This window comes from Chiloscyllium plagiosum, chromosome 32, assembly GCF_004010195.1.
Source record: "Chiloscyllium plagiosum isolate BGI_BamShark_2017 chromosome 32, ASM401019v2, whole genome shotgun sequence".
NCBI lineage: Eukaryota > Metazoa > Chordata > Chondrichthyes > Orectolobiformes > Hemiscylliidae > Chiloscyllium > Chiloscyllium plagiosum.
This window is the reverse complement of record NC_057741.1, coordinates 2,612,909-2,636,698: the sequence shown is the minus strand read 5'-3', so window position 1 is coordinate 2,636,698 and position 23,790 is coordinate 2,612,909. Positions and strand designations below refer to the sequence as shown.

At 38.2% G+C, this 23,790-nt stretch overlaps 2 protein-coding genes across 4 annotated transcripts in view; one reads left to right on the top strand and one right to left on the bottom strand.

Annotated features, from left to right (window-relative positions):
- Positions 1-23,790, bottom strand: part of idua (alpha-L-iduronidase) — a 262,582-nt gene that overhangs the window by 177,320 nt on the left and 61,472 nt on the right. Inside the window, exon 1 of one of the 3 annotated variants that reach the window (XM_043674020.1) lies at positions 16,996-17,014. The exons of the other annotated variants lie outside the window; for them this stretch is intronic. The gene's annotated coding sequence lies outside the window, so the exon portion shown is untranslated. Of the gene's footprint in view, positions 1-16,995; positions 17,015-23,790 lie in introns of those variants that run through there. 3 annotated transcript variants of the gene reach the window in all.
- slc26a1 (solute carrier family 26 member 1) overlaps positions 6,013-23,790 on the top strand; it is a 66,986-nt gene continuing 49,208 nt past the window's right edge. The window contains exon 1 of the mRNA XM_043674617.1: positions 6,013-6,086. The gene's annotated coding sequence lies outside the window, so the exon portion shown is untranslated. The remainder of the gene's footprint in view (positions 6,087-23,790) is intronic.

Sequence of the window (23,790 nt, the reverse complement as noted above, 5' to 3'; positions counted from 1 at the left end):
TTTCAATCCAAGTTAGTACTTTGCCCCCAATACCATGCGCTCTAATTTTACTCACTAACCTCCTGTGTGGGACTTTTTCAAAAGCTTTCTGAAAGTCCAGGTACACTACATCTACTGGATTTCCCTCGTCCAACTTCATAGTTACATCCACAAAAAATTCAAGAAGATTAGTCAAGCATGATTTCCCCTTCATAAATCCATGCTGACTCTGTCCTATCCTGTTACTACTATCCAGATGTGCAGTAATTTCATGGCAAATGAGAAAACAAAATGATGAGGTCACATTTAATTGAGTCAGTGTCACAAATCTGTAAGACATTAACAAAGCCACTACCATTTTTAATGCATCTCAGATCCCAATCTCAATTTTATATTTAACAATTGACAGTGCTCATTACAATAGGTTTTCTTCAGTTACTAGCTCCGGAATATAGGTAACCTTGAACTAAATGTTCCACATTCATTTGCAAGGATCTTGCCAATAATTTCATTTTTTCAGTTTTCCTGACTCCTACTTATTAGAATATGCTTTAATGTCAGGTTTAAACTTGTTTTCTCTCCATTGCAGCCTCCCCTCTTCCTCAAACTTCTTGCAATCTTCTCTTCATTTGTCAACGCCATATAGTTTTCCTCTCTCCCTTTTTGTGCCTCCTCCTTGCAAGCCATCCCATCCACTTTTCAATTGCTTCCTCATTCCCCAATGTCCTTGCATTGTACCTCGGTCAGCCAACAACTCCTTTCAGCTTGACTTTCCTCCCCAAGGATAGAGCAACGAAACCTCCACCCCAGTAGACAGGCGTACTGACAGATAGCAATACCTGCCCTCAGGCCCACTCCATGCCTAACTGCCTCAGCAACCTTGCTGGAGATCAGAGTTGAAAAGTGTGGCACTGGAAAAGCACAGTACATCAGGCAGCATCCAATAAGCAGGCCTTGCTTGGCACCCCCACTTTGGGTTCCACCAGAGCCAATGAGCTCCTGATCTCATTATAGCCTGAGTTCAAACAAAAGAGCAGAATTCTTGAGGTGAGGTGAGGTGAAAGTGACTACCCTTGAAATTAAGTTTGCATTTAGTGAAGACTGGCATTAAGAAGTCCCAGCAAAACTGGAGTCAATGGGAATCAAGTGGAAAATGCTGCAGGTTGGAGTCACACCTGGTTAAACAGAAGATGGTTTGGTCATTGAAAGTCAGTCATCTCAGCTCCAAGACATCTCTGCAGGAGCCCTGCAGGGTAGAGTCCTAGGCCTGACCTTCTGCAGCCATGAATTGGATCAGTTGAGTGGGTGCTACTGACAAGATAATAGACAGTGGGTGCAGGAATAGGCCATTCTGCCCTTCGAGGCAGCATACCATTCATTATGATCATGGCTGATCATCCATAATCAATATCCTGTTCCTGCCTTATCCCCATAACCTTGATTCCACTATCTCTAAGAGCTCTATCCATCTCTTTCTTGAAAATATCTAGAGACTTGGCCTCCACTGCCTTCTGGGGCAGAATATTCCATATACCCACCACTCTCTGGTTGAAGAAGTTTCTCGTCAATTCTGTTCTAAATGGCCTACCCCTTATTTTTAAACTGAGTCCTCTGGTTCTGGACTCACCCAGCAGCAGAAACATGCTTCCTGCCTCCAGAGTATCCAATCCTTTAATAATCTTATACATCTCAATCAGATCCCCTCTCATCCTTCTAAACCCAAGCCCAGTTGCTCCAATCTTGCAATATATGATAGTCCCACGATTCCGGAAATTGACCTCGTGAACCTACACTGCACTCCCTCAATAGCCAGAATGTCCTTCCTCAAATTTGGAGACCAAAACTGCACACAATACTCCATGTGTGGACTCACCAGGGCCCTGTACAGCTGCAGAAGGACCTCTTTGTTCCGACACTCAATTCCTCTTGTTATGAAGGCCAGCATGCCATTAGCTTTCTTCACTGCCTGCTGTAACTGCATGCTTGCTTTCATTGACTGATGTACAAGAACACCTAGATCTCATTGTACTTCCCCTTTACCTAACTTGACTCCATTTAGATAGCAATCTGCCTTCTTGTTCTTGCCACCAAAGTGGATAACCACACATTTATTCACATTAAACTGCATCTGCCATGCACCCATCCACTCACCTAGCCTGTCCAAGTCACCCTGTATTCTCATAACATCCTCCTCACATTTCGCCCTGCCACCCAGCTTTGTGTCATCAGCAAATTTGCTAATATTACTTTAAATGCCTTCATCTATATCATTAATGTATATTGTAAACAGCTGCGGTCCCAGCACCAAACCTTGTGGTACCCCACTGGTCACCATCTGCCATCCCAAAAGGGACCCGTTTATCACTACTCTTTGCCTCCTGTCAGCCAATTTTCAATCCACGTCAGTATTTTGCCCCAGTACCATGTGCCCTAATTTTGCTCACTAGTCTCCTATATGGGACTTTATCAAAGGCTTTCTGAAAATCCAGATACACGATATCCACTGGCTCTTCCTTGTCCACCTTCATAGTTACATTCTCAAAAAATTCCAGAACATTAGTCAAGCACGATTTCCCCTTCATAAATACATGCTGACTCTGACCTATCCCATTACTGCTATCCAAATAAGTCATAATTTCATCTTTTATAATTGACTCCAGCATCTTTCCCACCACTGACGTCAGGCTAACCGGTCTATAATTCCCTGTTTTCTCTCTCCCTCCCTTCTTGAAAAGTGGGACAACATTAGCCACCCTCCAATCTGCAGGAACTGATCCTGAATCTATAGAACATTGGAAAATGATTACCACGCATCCACGATTTCTAGAGCCACTTCCTTAAGTACCCTGGATGCAGACCATCAGATGGGCAAATGGAACTTAACATAGACAAGTTGCATTTTGGAAAGTCAAATCAAGGTAGGAGTTTCATGATGAATGGTAGGGCTTTAAGGAGTGTAGTGGAACAGAAGGGCCTTGGAGTTCAGGTGCACGGTTCTCAGGAAGTGAAGTCACAGGTAAATAATGCAGTGAAGAAGGCTTTTGGCACACTGGCCTTCATCAGTCAGGGCAGTTGGGAAGTTATGTTGCAGTTGTACAGGATGTTAGTGAGGCCATACTTGGTATATTGTGTTCAGTTTTGGTCACTTTATTATAGTGAGGATGTTATTAAACTGGAAAGAGTGCAGGAGAAATTTACAAGGATGTTGTCTGGACTCAATGGTCTGGATAATAGGGAGAGGTTGGACAAGCTAGAACATTTTTCTTTACAGCTTAAGAGACTGAGGGAGGGGTATCTTATAGAGGTTTATAAGATCATGAGAAGCATGGATACAGTGAATGCATTCAGTCTTTTTCACAGGGTTGGGGAATCGAGGACTAGAGGGAATCACTAAGGTTAGAGAGGAAAGAATAAATACGAATCTGAGGGGTAACTTATCTTTTTAAACACAGAGGGTGATATGCATATGGAATAAACTGGCAGTGGAAGTGGTTGAGGCAGGTACATTAACAACATTTAAAGGCAATTGGACAATTACATGGAGGGACATTTTGGCTGGCATGGACCAGTTTGGGCAGAAGGGCCTGTCTTTATGCTGTAGGACTCTGACTCTCTGACACAAATTTTCAAAAAATCATTTGTCTTGTGCCTTGTTGAGTCTCACCAACTGTAATTGCAACTAGTTAAAAAAGCAACTGGTTTGATATGAAGTGTTTTCATCATACCAGGGAAGTTATAACGTCACATTTTACATTACTAATGTGGGGAATAATTCATAGCATTTTATCTTTCTTCTCTTGAATTCAATTGGGTAAGAGCTGGTTTGCAAGTGTACCGACAAATTTCTTTATATTTTGCATTCTTTTAAAAGTTGATTGTGATTTAGCCAGAAATACCAGAGTAAATTGTCACATGTATTTACGAGTACACAATATAACTGCTATTCTTGTGAAATAACGAGTAGTTACCTTCAGCTTAAAGTATTCCCTTTAGTTAACAAAATGGCTGAATGACATGGAACTTTCCTCAATTTTGACCACACTGATTGCAGAAGCTCACAATAACATGGAAGAATTTTATATACTAACTGGCATGATTTCCTTGGATTTACACCTTAATGGGATGGGAGAACACAGAAAATAAGAAAGGTAAGCACAAATAGATCAAAGAGCCCAATGAGCTTGCTGTCATTCATTATGACCATGGCTGGTCTGGTGCTTCAACCCCAATTTGCTCCTGCCCTCTAACCCATATCTCTCAATTCCCTGAAAGAGTAAAAATTCTTTCTATCCAAGCCTTAAATGCATTCATTGATGGAGACTCACAATACTCATCACAGCTCCGAAAGATCAGCTCCTTTTCCTGAGACTGTGGCCCTTCTCTCCATGTTTTACCAATGCAAACAAACAATCTCTCAGCATCTAGTCTACCAAGCTCCTTCAGAATCTTAAATATTTCAATGAAGTCACCACTTCTTCTTCTAAGCCCTGGAGAACTAGACCAGTTTGCTCAGCATTTTATTATCGGACAATCCACTCATCACCGGGATAAACTTAATGAACCTTTGCTGCAACACCTCCAAAGCAAGTAAATATTTTCATAAGTGAGACCAAACTGCAACAGTACTCCAGACGTGGTCTCACCAAAAAGTTGTACAATTATAATAAGATTTTTTTAAACATTTTTTTCTGCATTCTAAATTTCTATGTAATAAAAATACATGTCATTTACCATCCTAATTGCTTGCTCTTGCTGCATGGATCTTTCTGCAATCATTGCACAAGCACATCAAAGTCTCTTTAAACATCAACATTTAGGTTTCACACCTTGTCAAAATACATTCCACTTTTCTTAGGATCAAAATGAATAATTTGATACTTCTCCACATTACAATTGATCAATCTGCCGTCTTGTTACTCATTGACTTCATCTTTCAATATCTCTTTGCAGCTTTTTTGTCATTACCAAAACTTAGCTTTCTTGCTAGCTTTGTACCATCAGCAAATATAGAAAAATGATTGTTTATTAATGCAGACTGTAAAAAGCCGAGGCCCAAACAGTGGCTGTAATACTCCTTCGTTATTCATTGTTTACCAATTTGAAAATGCTCTACTTTTGCATCCTCTCTGCTTCCTGCTCATTAGTAAATTTTCTATTCATGTTAATATGTTATAATCAACTCCTTAAGATGCCTATTATCATTCTGTACTGCATTTTATCAAATGCCTTTTGAAAACCCAGGAATACAACATCTAATGGTTCCTCTTTATCTACCTTACTAGGTACATCCTCAAAAAACCTCTATAAGTTTATCAAATCAGATTTTCCTTTAGAAAAACTGTTTCCATGTTCTAATCATACAATGCCCTTCTTAAACGTACAGCCCACGTGTTTATATGATTAAGCCATACACTAGCAGGGGTAGAACACTTGGTCATTCAAGCCAGGACAACAAATACATCTTCTGGTGTGAGTTTGACAGTCAATGAAACAGTATTTCATAATAGCAATAACACAAAGACAAAATGAGTCTGCTACAGATTTGTACATGGAAATATGAACTGTAAATACCATGAACCATTGAACGCAAGGCAAAATGATATTTCAATTTGCTGCGAATATCAATCTGGACAGATACCAGTGGAAGAAATGTGTTGTTACTTTCATTAATCAGATAACAGGTGCACCTTACTTGAATTCCTTAAATTTGCCGTAACTATTCTACATTCATAAAACATCAAAGGGATTGAATGGCAATCTCCAAATTAAAACATGTGCTTTTACCTGTGTTAGGTTTTTTGGTGACAGTTAAAAGTCAAAAATACAGAGAAGACTTTTGTCCAAGTGATCTGGTGAACAAACATTACTTGTACTTTCCACTGATAAAACTAACCCCAAGCAACCAACCTATTAAATAAGTAATCAAATAAAAAGGAGTGGCTGATTGCTATCAGGACAGTTCATGTAAGGCACTGCATTTAGCCATTCGAGTGTTGATGGGCAAGTTTTAAGTTTACTTTCTGCCACACTTTACATTTCAAAAAAAAACTGAAACCAATACTAATCTTGACTTATGTTCTGAAATAACAGAAAACATCCAAGCATTGGTAAGTGGATATAAAATTATATTTTCATTAAAAGGAAATACTGTAAAACAAAATGGTTAAACGTCCTGTTGAGTTATTGTGTTTAAAATGTATGAAGATTCTGGGCTATAATAATTCATCAGATACACGGAGGACATTTAAATGATCTGCATAAATTGCATGCACCTAATGTACAGGAAAAGTAAAGACAATGACCAGAGATCAGGAATATTTGTGAATGTTGAACAGTTTATTTTTCCTTTAATAAATGTGCATTTGCACATTCACAATACGCAATTCTAAATGATGCAATATTTTTTACTTTTATTAATGCTGGTACTTATCAGAAAAAATGCTGGAATAGTTTTACATATATTACTTTAATCATCAATGGTTACACAGTTGCCATCAGGCTAGCTTTTGATTCCATATTTTACTGAATTTAAGTTCCATGACAGGATTCAAATTCATGTCTCTAAATCTTTGCCTGGGGCTCCAAATGATGAATCCAACGACATTACCAAATTACCACTGCCTCCCCATGCTTTATTAAGACTTCATGAATGCATTTGCAAATGGACTACACAATGCAAAGTGATCCACGTTTCATTGGAATATAAGAATTTTCTGATGAACTCTTATTAAACTCACCTTCTGCCATTCTATTTGTTGCAAAATACCTTAATAATAAGATTGTTTGCTAGTCAATCAAATAGTGACAGGCAGACCCTAAAATAACAGAACAATGAAATTGATGGATGCCTTTATGAACCATAGGTCAAAAGTTATTTTTTTTTATTGTAAGCATCGTATATCAAACTACAAATTGTTCTATCACTGTGTCCCAAAATGCAATTCTCTGAACTGAATCAGATCTGAATTTGAATAATCGATATTAATTCCACCATCTTTCTCAGAAGTGTGTTTCAGAGATTAACTGTTCTTTCACTGAACTATGAGCAATGACTGAGGTCTAGTGGTGATTATTCAGTATTATATTTTTGGTTTCTAAATGTTTCTCAATTTTTTCTTTTATTTCATCTACTAGCCCTCCTAATAACCTGCCTTTTGCAGGTCTATAGTACCAATTTCTGCATCTCCAGAAAATGATTAAAAACTTGCAGTAATGCCTATATTAGCTGTTCCCTAGATTTGTTTAAAATGTGTTGCATTCAGACAAGGGTGTCATTCTATTTAGATTTCTTAAGTTTATTTTATATTTCATGCTTTTATTTTAAATGGTTACTTCATTTCTAACCTGAATATTTGATACCATGCCTACATGTCGCACTTCCTTGATAAATACTGATGTAAAGTCATTATTAACCTTTCTGCAATTTCTACATTGTCTTGGATGTTACCATGCTCTGTAATTAAGTGACCATATTCCCAACTCAATTTTACTTTTATTAGTTACATGCCTGCAAAATGCTTTATCATTTTTTTGTTCTTCGATAATTAATCTTCTCCTCCAACTTGTTCCTATCTCTCTTGTCATACCATGTTTGTTGCATGTTTCTTCCTTATCCAGAATTTTCCTTCCACCTTTATTCATCCATGGTGCTCTATTAGTTTTAACTTGTTCTCGTTTTCTCTTTACATATAGCTTATTTCTGTTTTTAAATGAATTATTATTTTCCTTTAACAAATCCAATTTTAAATGTTTCCTAATGGCTATTCTACAGCATTGTTTACCAACACTGCAATCCATTACATTTTACAAGTTTCCAGCTCACTCAAATTAACCTGTCTCCAATCTGCTACACTGGTCTTCACTATAATCATGTTCTTCTCAATTAGTATCTTAAAGCACAATGTTTCCTGCATGAACCTACTTTCATTATTATTTGCTAACTTGCATACTAACGTTTTGTGATTCATATACTAGGTCATCAAAATCTTTCAATACCTTGAAGTTTTGCAATCTTACTCAATTTAAATAGCTATTTTTCTATTTTTCCTGCCAATTTTACATTCTCTCTCATCCATCAAATGGACAGTATGTTCTGGGGCGAACCAGGGAATGGGCTATCCTTGACCCGGTAATGCCCAATGAGACAAGATTAATCAATAATCTCAAGGTAAAAATAATTCTGGTGATACTGATCATAACATGATGGAATTTTCCATCAAGTTTAAGAGTCCGAGATTAGCATTTTATACCTAAACAAAGACTTGTGTAAGGGTTTGGAAAGAGAATTGGCTAAAGTGAATTAGGAAACCATATTTAAATGTAGGACAGTAGAGATGCAGCAGCAGACTTTCCAAGAGAAATTAAATTCTCAGCAAATCTTTACCCCAGTGCTAGTGTCCACGACTGAAGTCCCACACAATTATCTTTTAGCCATACGTTAACTCTCTAACCTTATTTGCCCTATCTCAATTTGCTCATGGCTCTGGTAATAAACCAAAGATTACAACTTTTAAGGTCTGGTTTTTATTTTAGCTCTTATCTGCTCATACTCCCTATGCAGAACCTCTTTCCTAGAAATGCTATAGGTACCTATTTAGACTACAATGGTATCCACTACCTCCAACTGCAAACAGGAAAGGAGCTGTCCTTACAGTGGATTATTACTCGGGGCAGCATAGAAGTGTATCTATCCTCATCTACACTATCTCCCATGACTATGGTATTCCTATTTGATCCCTTGACTTGAGTGGTTTCCTGTGTCAGTGCTACAGTCAGTTCACTCATCCAAGTGCATCCTGCTTTCATCCATATAAACTAATGTCAAAACTACTGGACAAATTGCATAGAAGACTCTGAACATTGTTATGTTAATTTTAGACTTGGCATATTAAGTGAACAGGGAAATATATGTTAGATACAAAGTACAATTTAATTGAGCTAAGACTGATTCACCATACCAAAATATCGATGTCTTGAGCACACACTTAAATCAATGCTTTTCTAGGAGTCTGAAAATATTTGGCTATGCAAATTCATTTTCTGTTTTGACTGGAATAGAATTTATGTAAAACGTGTTGTCTTGTAAGATGGGTTTAAAAATAAACATTTGTGTGCCTGTGCCTCCTTCAATTATTATTCTCTTGGGTTTTACTTTATTTTTAAACAAATGTTATCTTCTGATAAAATCTGAAGAACAAATGATTCTTAAAAATACATTTAAAACAGATAATATTGGCCTTTCCAGCAATGATACCTTGGATGAATTAGAATTTTGAAGAAACCAATTAGATTGTGCTATTAGAGGGAAGAAAACAATCATAAGAAGCATTGGTGCTATGTTTGTCAAATCAAAATATAAACAGTAGACATGTTATTCCAAAAAGTGCTGATATTTTGAACTGTGTTGTTTTGATTTGTGAGTTAACACAATCATTTCCAACTAATTGTACTGTATACAATTTTATTGGGAAGTAAGATGTACTTCTATTTGGTGTTGAGTGTTTGTTTTGTCTGTTTCTTTGCTATAATTGCAGTTGTAAGTCCAATGGTTCAATATTGTGAGTACTAGTTATAAAGAATAAATAATACTGTCAGTTGTCTGGTTAATTCATTGAATGGAAAGCAACCTTAACTTATTTTAAGGGAAACCTCATTTTTGTATTTGCGCAACTAGGCATTCAACACCTCTGAAATTCTTGATGTTTAAAGGCCTCAAATCAACCAACGTGAAGTATGATTGTATAGTACTACTGTGTCAGGATGTATTCTTGCTCAGAGCTTAGATGCAAGTTGAAGACAGACAGTAGTCAATATTCTGCCTGTTTCTGGGTGCTGCTGGAGTTTAACCAGGCTGAAGTTTCCTCCTTGGCTCATGAGCCTTTTCACGACTTGTGCAATTATGCAAACTCTATGTATTAACCGAGTGGATTTGAAAGAACCACTTTAGCCACTATAAAAGGACAGCATGTTCTGATTAGAGCATTGGATCGTTAATCTGTTATCACTGTTGACTGGGCAATTCTAACTTTCTTGATTTGAATCCTACCTTATCAAATTGGTCATAACAGGTTGCCTTGACTGTCAACTTCTATTACCAGGTATACCATTGTAGGATGCAGAAAAGATTTACAAGGATGTTGCTGGGACTGGAGGGTTTGAGTTGTAGGGAGAGGCTAAATAGGCTGGGGCTTTTTCACCTGGAGCATTGGAGGCCTAGGGCTGATCTTAGAGTTTTGTAAAATCATGAGAGGCATGGACAGGGTGAATAGCCCAAGGATGGGTTAAGTCCAAAACCAGACAGCATATGTTTGAGGTGAGGGGGACAGATTTAAAAAGGACCTGAGGTACAACGTTTTCATATGGGGGGTGGGGGTGGGGGTGGGAAATGCATATATGAAATAAGCAGCCAGAGGAAGTGGAGGAGGCAGATGCAATTAAAAAGGCATCTGGATGAGTATAAGAATAGGAAGGGTTTAGTGGGATACAGGCCAAATACTGGCAAATGGGACTAGGTCACATTGGTCTGGTCGGTATGGATGAGTTGGCCTGAAGGGTCTGTTTCTGTGCTGTATTACATGATGACTCTTTGACTCAATTGCAAGAACTGAGACGGCTCCACTCCTACCTTCTCAATCCTCTTAACAGCCTCAAATCATAACCATACCTTACTATGCCTGACTATAAGTCAAATTAGTGTCAAAAGGTGTGGTGCTGCAATAGCACAGCCGGTCAGGCAGCATCCGAGGACCAGGACAGTTGACGTTCGAACATAAGCTCTTCAATCCTGATGAAGAGTCTATGCTTGAAACATCGATTCTCCTACTCCATGAATGCTGCCTGACTGACTGTGCTTTTCTAGCACCACACTTTTTGATTCTGATCTCCAGCATCTGCAGTCCTCACCTCTCCTCCATAAATCAAATTAGATGATGTTATCCTAAGGGATGTAACTGATGTCTGGAACAAAGTGTCCAGGTAACTTGCTTCCTCTCTGATATACGACAGATGGAGTGTCAGCAACAGAGTGAAGGAAATTGAACCTGGGAGTGAACACCAGCAGTGGCTAGGAATGGGAAGATAGTACAGTTAAATATGTGTCGAAAGAGCTAGCACAAGATGGAGGGCTTCAGGTATTTGGGTCATTTGGGCTGTATTCCAGTGCAGGTGGGACCTGTACAACAAGGATGGGTTACACGTAAACTGGAAGGGTGCCAATTTCCTGGAACAAAGTTTGGTAGTACCACTTGGGACGGTTTAAACTACTGTGGCAGGAACCAGAGCAGCAGGCTAGCAGGTAAGATGACCAAAAGGAAGAGTTAGAAACTAAGGTCAGTTAAGCTAAGAGGAAGAACAGACAGGGGCAGGTTACTGAACACAGCAGGTTTGATGGTCAAAGGTGCATTTGTTTTAGATATGGCAGATGAACTTGGAGCCTGGATTAATAAATATAACTATAATGTTGTAGCTATTGCTGAGTCTGGAGTGAGCGAGGGACAAGACTGGCAGCTAAACATTCCAGGATTTAGATGTTTCAGGTGTGATACAGGGGGATGTAAAAGAGGTGGGGGAGATGCGTTTCTGATTAGGGAGAATATCACAGCTATACTGAGGGAGGAAACCTTGAAGAGCTCATCCAGCAAGGCCACATTGATATATCTCAGGAATAGGAAGGGTGCAATCACTTTGATGAGATTGTACCACAAGCCTCCCAACAGTCAGTGAGTGATAGAGGAACAGATATGTGGATAGATTATGGAAAAATGTGGAAATAACAGAATTGTTGTGGTGGGCAATTTTAACTTCCCCTATATTGACTAGGATTCGCTTTAGTACCAGAGGGTTGGTTGGGGAAGAATTTGTTAGATGTGAGGAACTGAAGATTTTTTTGAAACAATATGCAAGTAGTCCAACTAGGGAAGGGGCCATGCTAGATCTGATATTGAGAAATGAACCCAGACAGGTGATCGAAGTTTCAGTGGGGGAGAATTTTGGAAACAGTAACCACAAATCTACAGATTTGAAGTTACTTATAGATAAGGATAAATGTACTTCTCAGGTGAAAGTATTAAACTGGGGAAGGGTAACTACCACAATATAATGTATTTGGGAAGAACTGGAGAACAAATGGGCAAGCTGTTTGAGGATAAATCCCCATCTGGCACGTAGGTATCTTTTCAAGGCCAGTCGATTAGAGTTCAGGACAAGTATGTTCCTATGAAAATGAAGGCTAAGGATTGCAAGTTTCAGGAACCTTGAATGATAAGGGATATTTATAGCTTAGTCAAAAATAAAAAGAAGGAGGCACATGTAAGATTTATAAACTGAAATAATTCAAACAAAGAAGGAGAAGAGCTAAAACGGGCCATGAAATGTCTTTGGCAAACAGAATTAAGGAAAATAGGTAAAAACAAGGACTACAGATGCTGGAAACCAGATTCTTTCTCCCCACCCCCATCGTCCTCTCATTTATCTCTCCATCCTGTAGGCACTCTGCCTGTATTCCTGATTAAGGGCTTTTGCCCGAACCGTTGATTTTCCTGCTCCTCGGATGCTGCCTGATCTGCTGTGCTTTTCCAGCACCATTCTAATCTAGAATTAAGGAAAATTCCAAGGCATTTTACACATATGTAAGGAGCAGGAGGGTAGCTATGGAAAGAGTAGGTTTACTCAAGGACAAAAGAGGTAATTTACGCTTGGAGCTAGAAGTGGGTGAGGTCCTGAAGAATATTTTGCATAGGTATTCACAAAGGAGAAGGTCATGATGTGTGGTGAGTCTCAGGAGGGCATGTCAATATAAAATAAAGGTTTTGGGTATTCTAAAAAGCACTAAGATGGACAAGCCCCCAGAGCCTGAGGGGCTCTATCAGAGATTGAGGGAAGTAAGTGAGGAAATTGCTGGGGAATTGTATGAAATCTTGGTAAAGGGATACGCTTTTGTAACAGGAGAAATCCCAGAGGACTGGAGAATAGGCAACGTTATCCCTTTGGTCAAGAAGGGCAATGGGGATAATCCAAGAAATTACAGGCGAGTGAGCCTTTCATCAGTGGTAGGGAAAATATTGGAGAAGATTCTTAGGGACAGGAATTATTCACATTTGGAAATGTATGTACTAAATAGTGTTAGGCAACATGTGGGATTGGCACAAGAAAGATCAAATCTCACAAATTGGATTGAGTTTTTTGAGAAAGTGACAAAAGTCACTTAGGACAGGGCAGTAGATGTTTTCTATATGGACTTTAGCAAAGCCCATTGACAAGATCCCTCATGGCAGACTAATACAAAAGGTTAAGTCACATGGGATAGTTGACACAAAGATTCTGGGAGCTGCAGATAGTGAGATGAATTGCCAGAGAATACAGCAGGATATAGGCTGCAGACTTGGGCGGAGAAATGACAGAGTTTGACAAATGCAAGGTGATGCATTTTAAAAGATCTAATGCAGGAGGGATGGCAGAACGCTTACTAGCATCAACATACAGCGGGATCTACATATATAGGTCCACAATTCTCTGAAAGTGGCAATGCAAGTGGACAATATGATCAAGAAGGTATATAGCATGCTTGCATCCATTAATTGAGGCATAGAGTATAAAAATTGACAAGTTGCAGCTGTACAGAACTTCAGCTAGGCCAAATTTGGAATATTGTACGGAGTTCTGGTCACCACACAACCAAAAAGATGTGGAAGCTTTGGAGAGGGTACAGAAACAGGTTTACCAGGATGTTCCTCAGAACTCAAGTCAAAACATCAAAGCTGATTTCTTGCCACACCTGCTGAGCCTTTCCAGCAATTTCTATTTTTGTCTCCAATTCACAGCATCTGGAGTTCTTTCAGTTTTTATAAGGATGTGATTTGGTTTAGAGGGTATTAGCTATGAGGAGAGGTCATTCATATTTGGTTTGTTTTAAGTTGAATGTCAGAGGCTGAGGGGTGACCTGATAGAAGTATACAAAATGATATGTGACGTGGATAGAATGGATAGTCAGAGTCCTTTTACCAGGATAGAAATGTCAATGTCTAAGGGACATAGATTTAAGGTCAGTTTAAAGGAGATGTGATGGGTAAGTTTTTTTTAAAAACATAGCAGGTGTTAAGTGCCTGAAATGTACTGCCAGAGGAGGTACTGGAGATGTATACAATAGTAATGTCTATTAGGCATCTTGATAAGATTTCTGAATAGGCTGGAAATAAAGGAATGTAGGGGCAGAAGGTTTTTAGTTTAGAAAGCATCATGTGTCAGTGCAGTCTTAGGAGGCCAAAGGTCCCGTTCATGTGCTATACTGTTGTTTGTCAGGATATTTCTCTCTTCAGATATAGGTTAACAGTACATAGAATATTTTACCAGCTCATGTGGTACGACTATTAAAAATGAAGCAAAAATGAGTTCCATGTACAGCTAGTATAACTACATGTACAAGCTAGGCAAGACATTGGGAATGAAACACCAATCTGCTGAACTTGTTTTGAATCACCGTACAGGATCAGAGTGGAATTTCCCACATATGTTTTCCTGAATTGACTGAGAGATATAACTATTTTTGCCTTTCCTGGGGGATAACAAAGCTAGTGGCAGGATACACAGAAATCATGTCTTTAGTTACATCATGACAGTCTGGAACAGACAAGTTTTTGAATTGTTTACCTTTGTTTTCCATGTGATACACTCAGATACTCAAGTATGTTCAGCTGTTCTCCTCAAATCTGTACATGAACTTTTCCATGAACTTGAAATTTCACAGTCATGTTCATATAATTGCCTCTTCTATTGATAAAATGCATGAGCCATTGCCAACTCTGATGTAATAACTCCATTTTACAAAGGAAATTTGGACCCAAATTGGACCCACCCTATTTTACAGACAGACATTCTCTCATCCCTGAAGGTATCCTAAAGGTATATTCAAATAGCTGACAGGTATCAATAGTCTGAACCACATGTCACACTTCAAGTGTCTGATCCTAGGATCAGACTGCCAATAAATATAGCTTTGTAAAGAAAAAGGTTGTAAACACAACTACAAAATTATCTTGAAACTCTTTTCTTTCAAAGTACCCAACTGTATATTCCACAATAGAAGTTCTCATTAAAGTATCCAAGAGTATAACAGTGGAAGAAATGTTACAATCCATGCAGTGTGCAGCAATTCCTTTCTTGAAATGCGGTTAATCCAGACACCTTAAATTATAGGCAATGATTTTAAAACAAAAAAAAACTTTATATATTTAGTACACTATTTGCTTTGTGCTACACTATTTCTCACGAAACTGGTGTTAAACTACCCAGAATCATTTAATGCAAAACAGACATTGTACTCAAATTTTAATTTTCCATATTTATTCTTTTCCCTATAATTATCACTGTTTTGAAGTTAAGATGCATGATAAATGGTGCTATTCTCATATTCTTTTATCAGGTCTAAACAATAATGAATTAAAGTATTTTTCCCAAAAGATGATTCGTAATATGGACCTACATAATATTACAAAATAAGACGTGCTCATTTCACCAACGTGGAAGAGCTGAAGATTTTGGTTTACTTTTGAAAATGTTTAGTTTATTGGAAATGTTGAGATGCACATTTTGAGTTTGAGTAACTTAACATATCAAGTTGATAACATAAGTTCATTCTGCCAGAGTAGTCTTGTTATCATCCTCCATAACTCCTCCCAAACCTAAATAACTGCCTCTGTCTTATCCAAAATAGTTCATCTCACTGATCAAAGCATTTTAGAAATTTAGCAGGACCTAGGAGGACTTAATTTGTAATAAATCTTAATTATTTGATTTTTTTTCCATCAAATATCATCCGGACATGAGCAGTTGCCAGTCAACTTGTTATTTTCAGATATCCCTTAGCAAGTGTATCTTCATGGAGTACACATGACTCACTCTGATTTCCAATATTTAATAGTTTATATTGATCAAAGTCTATTTGCTAATGATTATCAATATTGCAAAACTTGTCAAGCTCCCTATGCAAGATCACTTTTTTTTGTCTCTGCTCCTTAATTGCTGTTACCTGCAAAACTTTCATTATTTTTGTCGATTAAAAGCCAAGGATTACACTTGCTTTAAACAGCTTTCTTGTACTGCTTCATTAGGTTTTGTTCCTTCAAATCCCTTACAATGGCATTATTTTGTTTTACTGTCTATTCTCATTTCTTCTGTCAAAACAAAATCAAGTTATTTCCATATTCGACCCGTAAAGCCAGAAATTGCTACTATCCTCATAATTTACTGCAATTCTTAGTTTCATGTAATGTGAACTTTAAATTTATGTATTGATATTTATACATTGACAGTTTAATACCATACACCATAAATTGTCAAACTGGTCTAACATGTGATATTTTGTCAAATGCCTTTTGAAAGTTCCAGCACGTCACATCAATTACACCGCTCCCAATCTTCTTCATCACTTTAAGGAACACAATCAATGAGTCAAATTTTATTTCAACACATTTTTATTTATTAATACACAATTTTCAAATGCCCAGATTACAGTCTCCAAATATTTCTTACCGCTGACTTTAACCTGACTGAACATAACTTTGAAGGTTTATAGAACATAGAACATAGAACAATACAGCGCAGTACAGGCCCTTCGGCCCTTGATGTTGCGCCGGTCAAAGCCCACCTAACCTACACTAGCCCACTATCCTCCATATGCCTATCCAATGCCCGCTTAAATGCCCATAATGAGGGAGAGTCCACCACTGCTACTGGCAGGGCATTCCATGAACTCACGACTCGCTGAGTAAAGAACCTACCCCTAACATCTGTCCTATACCTACCCCCCCCTTAATTTTAGTATGGCGACCAAAACTGCACACAATACTCAAGATGTGGCCGCACCAGAGTCTTATACAACTGCAACATGACCTCAGTACTCCGCTTTTTTTTAAAAACAGAAGTACTGCATTTTTAACCATTCAGACCTTTGACAACAGCATCACATACAAGGAGCATTGAAAGATGGTGGTCAGGGCTTCCAAAATTTGTATCCTTACTTACTTCAGTAGCCTAGGTTCCATAAAGACAATCACAAAGGAATTGAATTGTTTTCTGTGGAGGATGGATGTACAGGACTGCAGGGAGAAGCAGATCATAGTGACATTGGATTAATTCCTTTTACCTACAGAAAACTGGTACAGATACAACAGGCCAAACTGACTTCTTCCATGCTGTTATGATTCTGTGAAATTGACTGATATCCTTTGTATTTCTGTCCTCAGTAATTTACAATTATATATATTTTTAAATTCAACGAGAGGTTTTAACAAACCTTCTTGGCCTTGTGCCTATTCAGCACAGATTTATGACAATAATGTTGACAGGAAAATGAAATACTTTTGTGAGGTACGTGCTGTATGTGCTGTAATCTATATTTGCTTAAATAGAAACATAATGGATAATTCCTCAGTAACACATACATGCTTAAACATCATATAAATGATTAACATTAATCAAATTACAAACAAAATTAGAAAAAGTGAGTCAGTAAGATTGTTTTCGATATAAGTAACGTAGGCTTGAAATGGAAAAGTTTTACTGTCGTCATTTGTAATTTGTGATCCCAAAAAGGCTGGATTTGTATTTAACTATATTAAACATTTACTTATTACTTAGTTATCAGAAATATGTGTTTAGTGGTTCACTGCCATAGATACTCACATCTAAAATGATCCCTCAAAGATCCATGACCTTTATAAAAGCTTGATCAACAAACAAAAATTACTGGTTATTTATAGTGTCAAATTCTTTCTCTATTTCCTCGGCTGCACCTGTTAGCTATTGTTACCTTATTTGATGCAGTGATATTTGATTGGAAACCCCCCTTTCGAAACTAGTTCTGGTTTCTGCTATTGGTTTTATTCCTGCTAGATCATTAATTTCAAATCAGCAGGAGGAATCTTCTCTGAAGAACTGAACCAACACAGTTTACACTAAAATATTCTAAAACCTGTCAAATCAGAATAAGAACTGATAAAAATAGCTTTGCACCATATTTTCCAGTTGACCGCACTTCGCAAAAAAAAAGTGAGCAGTAAAGCAATGAGTGAAAAATAGAATACGATCCTTTCATTATATGTAGAACATGCCAATGTTGATCATGGAATTCGATCCTATTCATTTGATAAATTCTAGTGGACAGAACAATAACTGACAGCCAAATGATAGTTAAATAGCCTTCTCTCTTCTGACTTTGTACCAAACTTCAGCAAAAGGAGCAAAACCAAAGACCTGGAATAATTAAATATCAATGCTTACAGAATATAACTAGCTTCTGTTATCTATTGCTTCATTCCCCAACCACGCAATGTTCAAATAAAACCTTCCGAACTAATTTTGATTTAGACTTAGATTTAGAATACAGAAGTTATTCTCTGTATAAATAAAAACCTGTTTTAAATCTTAAATAGGACATTTCTTTCTCCTATATGCAAATACAATGCATATTTATCATTTGTTCATTAGTCAGAATTTATAAGGTCCATTCTGGAGGGTATCTTGACACAGTATGTGAACTAGGAAGGGGGTTATACTAATCCTGATTGTGGGAAATGAGCCCAGCCAGGTGAGTGAAGTTGCAGTAGGGGAGCATTTCAGGATTAGTGACCAAAGTTCCAATCAAATATCACTGCATCAAAGTTGAAACTTTAACAGGAATCCTGAAGAAGGGCCTGTGCCCGAAACGTCGAATCTCCTGTTCCCTGGATGCTGCCTGACCTGCTGTGCTGTTCCAGCAATAAAGTTTCAACTTTGATCTCCAGCATCTGCAGACCTCACTTTCTCCTCGAGGATTAGTGACCATAATACTGAGTTTTAAGCTATAGGAAGAGCAGTCCTCAGGTGACAGCATTAAATTGGGGGAAGGTGAACTACAATATTAGACAAGAACTGCAGAATTTTGATTGGATGCAGCTGTCTGAGGGTAAATCCACCTTTAAGTATACAAAGGAAAGTAGGAAAGAACTTAAACAAGGAATTAGAAGGACTAAATGGGGTCGTTAACAAACAGGATTAAAGAAGAACACCAAGGCTTTTGACACATATATAAAAAGCAACAGGGTAGCCATGAAAGGGTTGGCCTACACAAGGACAAAGGAGGGAATCAGTATGTGGAGCTAGACAAGCAAGGGTGAGGTCCTAAATGAATATTTAGTGTCAGCATTCACCAAAGAGAAAGAATTGGTAGAGGATGATCTCAGGGAAGGGAGTGTGAAATTGTGAGTCTTAAAAAAGTACTAAGTCCCCAGATCCTGATGGGATCTATACCAGAATATTGAGGGAGGCAAGAGAACAAATGGCTGGAGCATTGACAGACATCTATGTAAATTCTTTGGCCACAGGTGAGATCCCAGAGGACTGGAGAATAGCCAATGTTATTCCACTGTTTAAGTGTACCAGGGATAATCCAGGAAATTATAGACCAGCCAGCCTCACAGCTGTGGCAGGGAAATTATTGGAAAAGATTCTCAGGGCCAAGGTCTATACACATTTAGAAGCAAATTGACTTATTCGCGATAGCATAGTTTTGTACGGGTGTGGTCATGCCTCACTAACTTGATCAAGTTTTTGAGGAGGTGACGAAGATGATTGATGAGGGAAAAACAGTTGATGAACTTAAGTGAAGCCTTTGACAAGATCCCTCAGGACAGACTGGTACAATAGGTGAAATCACGTGGCATCAGGGGTGCACTGACAAGATTGTTATAGAACTGACTGAGTCATAGGAGAATGAGGGTAACTTTTCAGAATGGAGAGTTGAAACTAGTGGTATTCCACCTCTGCTGTTAGTGGTCTGCATAAATGATTTGACAGAAAATATGGCTGGTCTAATTAGTAAGTTTGCCAACAATACAAAAATTGGTGGAAGATTCTCAGAGGATACAGCAGGATGCATGTGCAAAAAGATGGCAGCTGGAGTTTAATCCAGACAAATGTGAGGTGATGCATTTTGGAAGGTCAAGTACAGATGGAAATTATACAGTGAATGGCAGAACCCTTAGGAAAATTGATATGCAGAGGGATTGGAATGTGCAGGTCCACAGATCACTGAAGGTGGCAGCGCAGGTAGATAAAGTGTTCAGAAAGGTTTATGGTATGGTTGCCTTCATTGAGTATAAGGATAGGCAAATTATGCCACAGCTTTACAGAACTTCAGTTAGGCTGCTTGGAGAATGGTGTACAGTTCTGGTCACCATGTTACCAGATGCAATTGATTTGGAGAGGATACAGAAAAAGGTTTAAGAATTTTTTGCTATGAAGGAAGGTTGGATAGACTGGGTTTTTCTTCACTGGAATCCAGGAGATGGAGAGATGATCTGATAGAGGTTTAAAAGACTGTGAATGGCATGGAGAGAGTGGAACGTTTTGGGGCTTTCCCCAGGGAAGTATCAATTACTAGGGGACACAGATTCAAGGTGCTGGGGAGGAGGGGGTTTAATGGAGATATATGAGGCAAAGGGTGGTGAGTGCCTGGAATGTGCTGCCAGAGGTGGTGGAGGCAGCAGATAATAGCAGCATTTGGACAAATACATGAATAGGAAGGGAACAGAAGGAAACAGATCCTGTAAGTGAAGGCAGTTTTAGTATGAAGTTAAAAATCACACAGCACCAGGTTACAGTCCAACAGGTTTATTTGGAAGCACTCGCAATCAGGTGGTTGTGGAATATATGATCGGAAGACACAGAATTTATAGCAAAGAGTTACATTGTGACACAACTGAAATTATATATTGAAAAAGACCTGGATTGTGTTTTTTTTTTAAGTCTCTCATCTTTTAGAATGAACATGTTGGTTTCAGTTCTTTCATAAATAAATCCCAGACCTTTTTTTTTAAAAAGTTACATTCTCAAGTGAATTTTAACAATAGGTGCCATGTCAGCCCAGACAATGCATTTAAGGTGTAAGGCTGTCTGTGTCCCAATGTTCAAACTGAATCTAGTTCTGAAAGAGGGATTTACAGAATCTTACATGAATTCATGCAGTTTTTGAGCAAAATAAAATATAATTCTGCAAATACGAATTCACCCCACAAACGTGTGTGTGTGTGTGTGTGTGGTATAAATGTCTGTGAGAGAGTGTGTGTATGTGTGAGAGTGAAAGTGTAAAGGGGTATAAGTCTGTAAGAGGGTGACAGTATGGGTGTGCATGTATGAGTGTATGAGAGAGAGCTTGCGCACGAGAGAGGGTTTGAGCGAGTGTATGGGTCAGGCAACAATGCAAAGTGGTCGAGCAGAGGCTGATAGCCAAGTTCTGCACCTATGGGGACAGCCTCAACCGGAACCTTGGGTTCATGTCACAGTAAAAGGTGACAACACACACACACACACACACAGTCACCGATATTCATACCCACCCGCATGCGTACATATACACAAAGTTTGTGAGGTGAATTTGTACTTGCAGAATTACATTTTATTTTGCTCAAAAACTACATGAATCCATGGAAGATTCTGTAAATCCTTTTTTCAGAAATAGAATCAGACTGAACACTTGGACACAGACAGCTTCACACAGGGTACCTCACACCTTTAATATGTTGTCTAGGTTGACATGGCAGCTATTGCTAAAGTTTGCTTGAGAATGTAACTTTTAAAAAAAAAAGGTCTGGGATATACATATGAAAGGACTAAAACCAACATGCCCATTCTAAAAGATGAGAGATTTAAAAAACAATCCAGGTCTTTTTCAATATATAATTTTAGTTGCATCACACTGTAAACTTTTGCTATAAATTCTGTGTCTTACGATGTTATACTCCACAACCACCTGATGAAGGAGCAGCGCTCCAAAAGCTAGTGCTTCCAAATAAACCTGTTGGACTATAACCTGGTGCTGTGTGATTTTTAACTTTGTCCACCCCAGTACTTCCAAATCAGTTTTTGCATTGAACGGAAAAATGCACTGGAGCAGGCTTCAAGGGCCAAAGGGCTTGTTCCTAATCTGTACTGTTCTTTGTTCCTTCTGCAATATAACAATTCTGTAAATTCTGTAATTCGTTAACTATTAACAAGATGAATTTAGGGAATACCCCTGCTATCACCCACTCCCTTCCCCCAAATTTTTGAAGTAAAAGCCCTGCCATCTCCTCCTTACAGCCTGCAATTGTTTCTTAAAAGTGTACTGGCCTCAGGTACTTAAGAAAATATGTTGTTGTCAATGATAACATGTTGTTGCCTATTCACCAAGTGTCCTACCACCTTTCTCAAAACTGCCTTGCACAACTGAGCTTTTGTTCTTTTGTCAAGCTCAATTGTTGCACAAATAAAATAATACTTAGTAAGTACGTGTCACGAACATGTAAGTAAAATATAATAATTTTTAAGGTCTTTATTTTTCTCTTGAACTTTTAAACTTAAGAATCCTTTTCAAAAATGAACTACAGACACTTAATGTGTTTCAGTTTTGTTTATTCACATCTTATCAGACTCTAATTTTGGAACTGATCACAGTCATTAAAACACAAGACTTCTCCAGGACGTCCAAGGAATCTTTTAAAGATATGAAGAATTATAGTTCCTATGGTAATGGTAAAAAATCAGGAAAGCTACTTCAAAGGGATTCCAGCATGGCCAACTTCATTGCCTCTTTTTTTTAGGAACATGCATGTTGAAGTTTCACTATAGTTCAAATACTTTAGACGGGTCAGTTTTTGTCCAGTGTGTACAGGAGGGTTTCCTGACAGTATGTAAACAGGTCAACAAGGAGCAAGGCCATATTGGTTTGGTACTGGGTAATGAACCAGGGCAGGTAGATGAGCACTTTGGTGATAGTGACCACAATTAGTTATGTTCACTTTAGTGATGGAAAGGGAAAGGGAAAGACCACAGGGCAAGAGGTATTGGTGGGGGAAAGGCAATTATGATGCGATTAGGCAAGACTTAGGATGCACAGGATGGGTAAGGAAACTGCAGGGAGATGGGCACAATTGAAACATAGAGCTTATTCAACGAACAGCTACTGAGTGTCCTTGATAAGTACGCACCTGTCAGGAGGAGGGAGTGGTAGAGTGAGGGAGCCATGGTTTACTAAAGAAGTTGAATCTCTTATCAAGAGGAAGAATGTAGAAGGACCCTCTCTCTCTCCTTTTGGGCTTGCCCTCTGTATTTCTTGCAGACATGCATAAGAAAAAAACTTTTCAATATTCTCACGTTCTGCGCAAGAAAGAATATCTTGCTAGGTTGGATATCCGAAAAAAACCCCTAGGCTGTCGGGTTGGCGGAAGTTTGTTATGGAGCATATTCCCCTGGATTTTCTCACAAATATGGTACACCACAAAACTGGGAATTTTTACAAGACCTGGCAGCCTTTTTGGAATACCTTGACACAGATTTATCTGCCACACTAACAGGTAACTATTGTGTTTTAAGAGTCCAATATCCAGGGAGGACGAACTGTGAACATATGAGCGTTTTGTTTGGCTGGGCTGAGTTATTACCATTTATTAGTTTGTTGTTGGTTATTTATTTATTTAATTAAATAGCTAGTTTGTGGTTTTTTATTCTATATTTTTCTATATACATTTGTACATGAGGGTGGTTGAGGATTTTTTTTATTTGAGTTTTTTGTACTGTTTTGAATTGTATTGTTTTGTACTTGTTGTAATATTAAAAAAAACCTATTTTTTCCAATAAAAATATATTTTTTAAAAAAAGAGAGCTTATGTTAGGATGAGACATGAAGGCTGAGTTAGGTTGAGAATTACAAGCTAGCCAGGAAAGACCTAAAGAGAGAACAAAGAAGAGCCAGGAGGGGACATGAAAAGTCATTGACAGATACGATCATGGAAAACCCTAAGA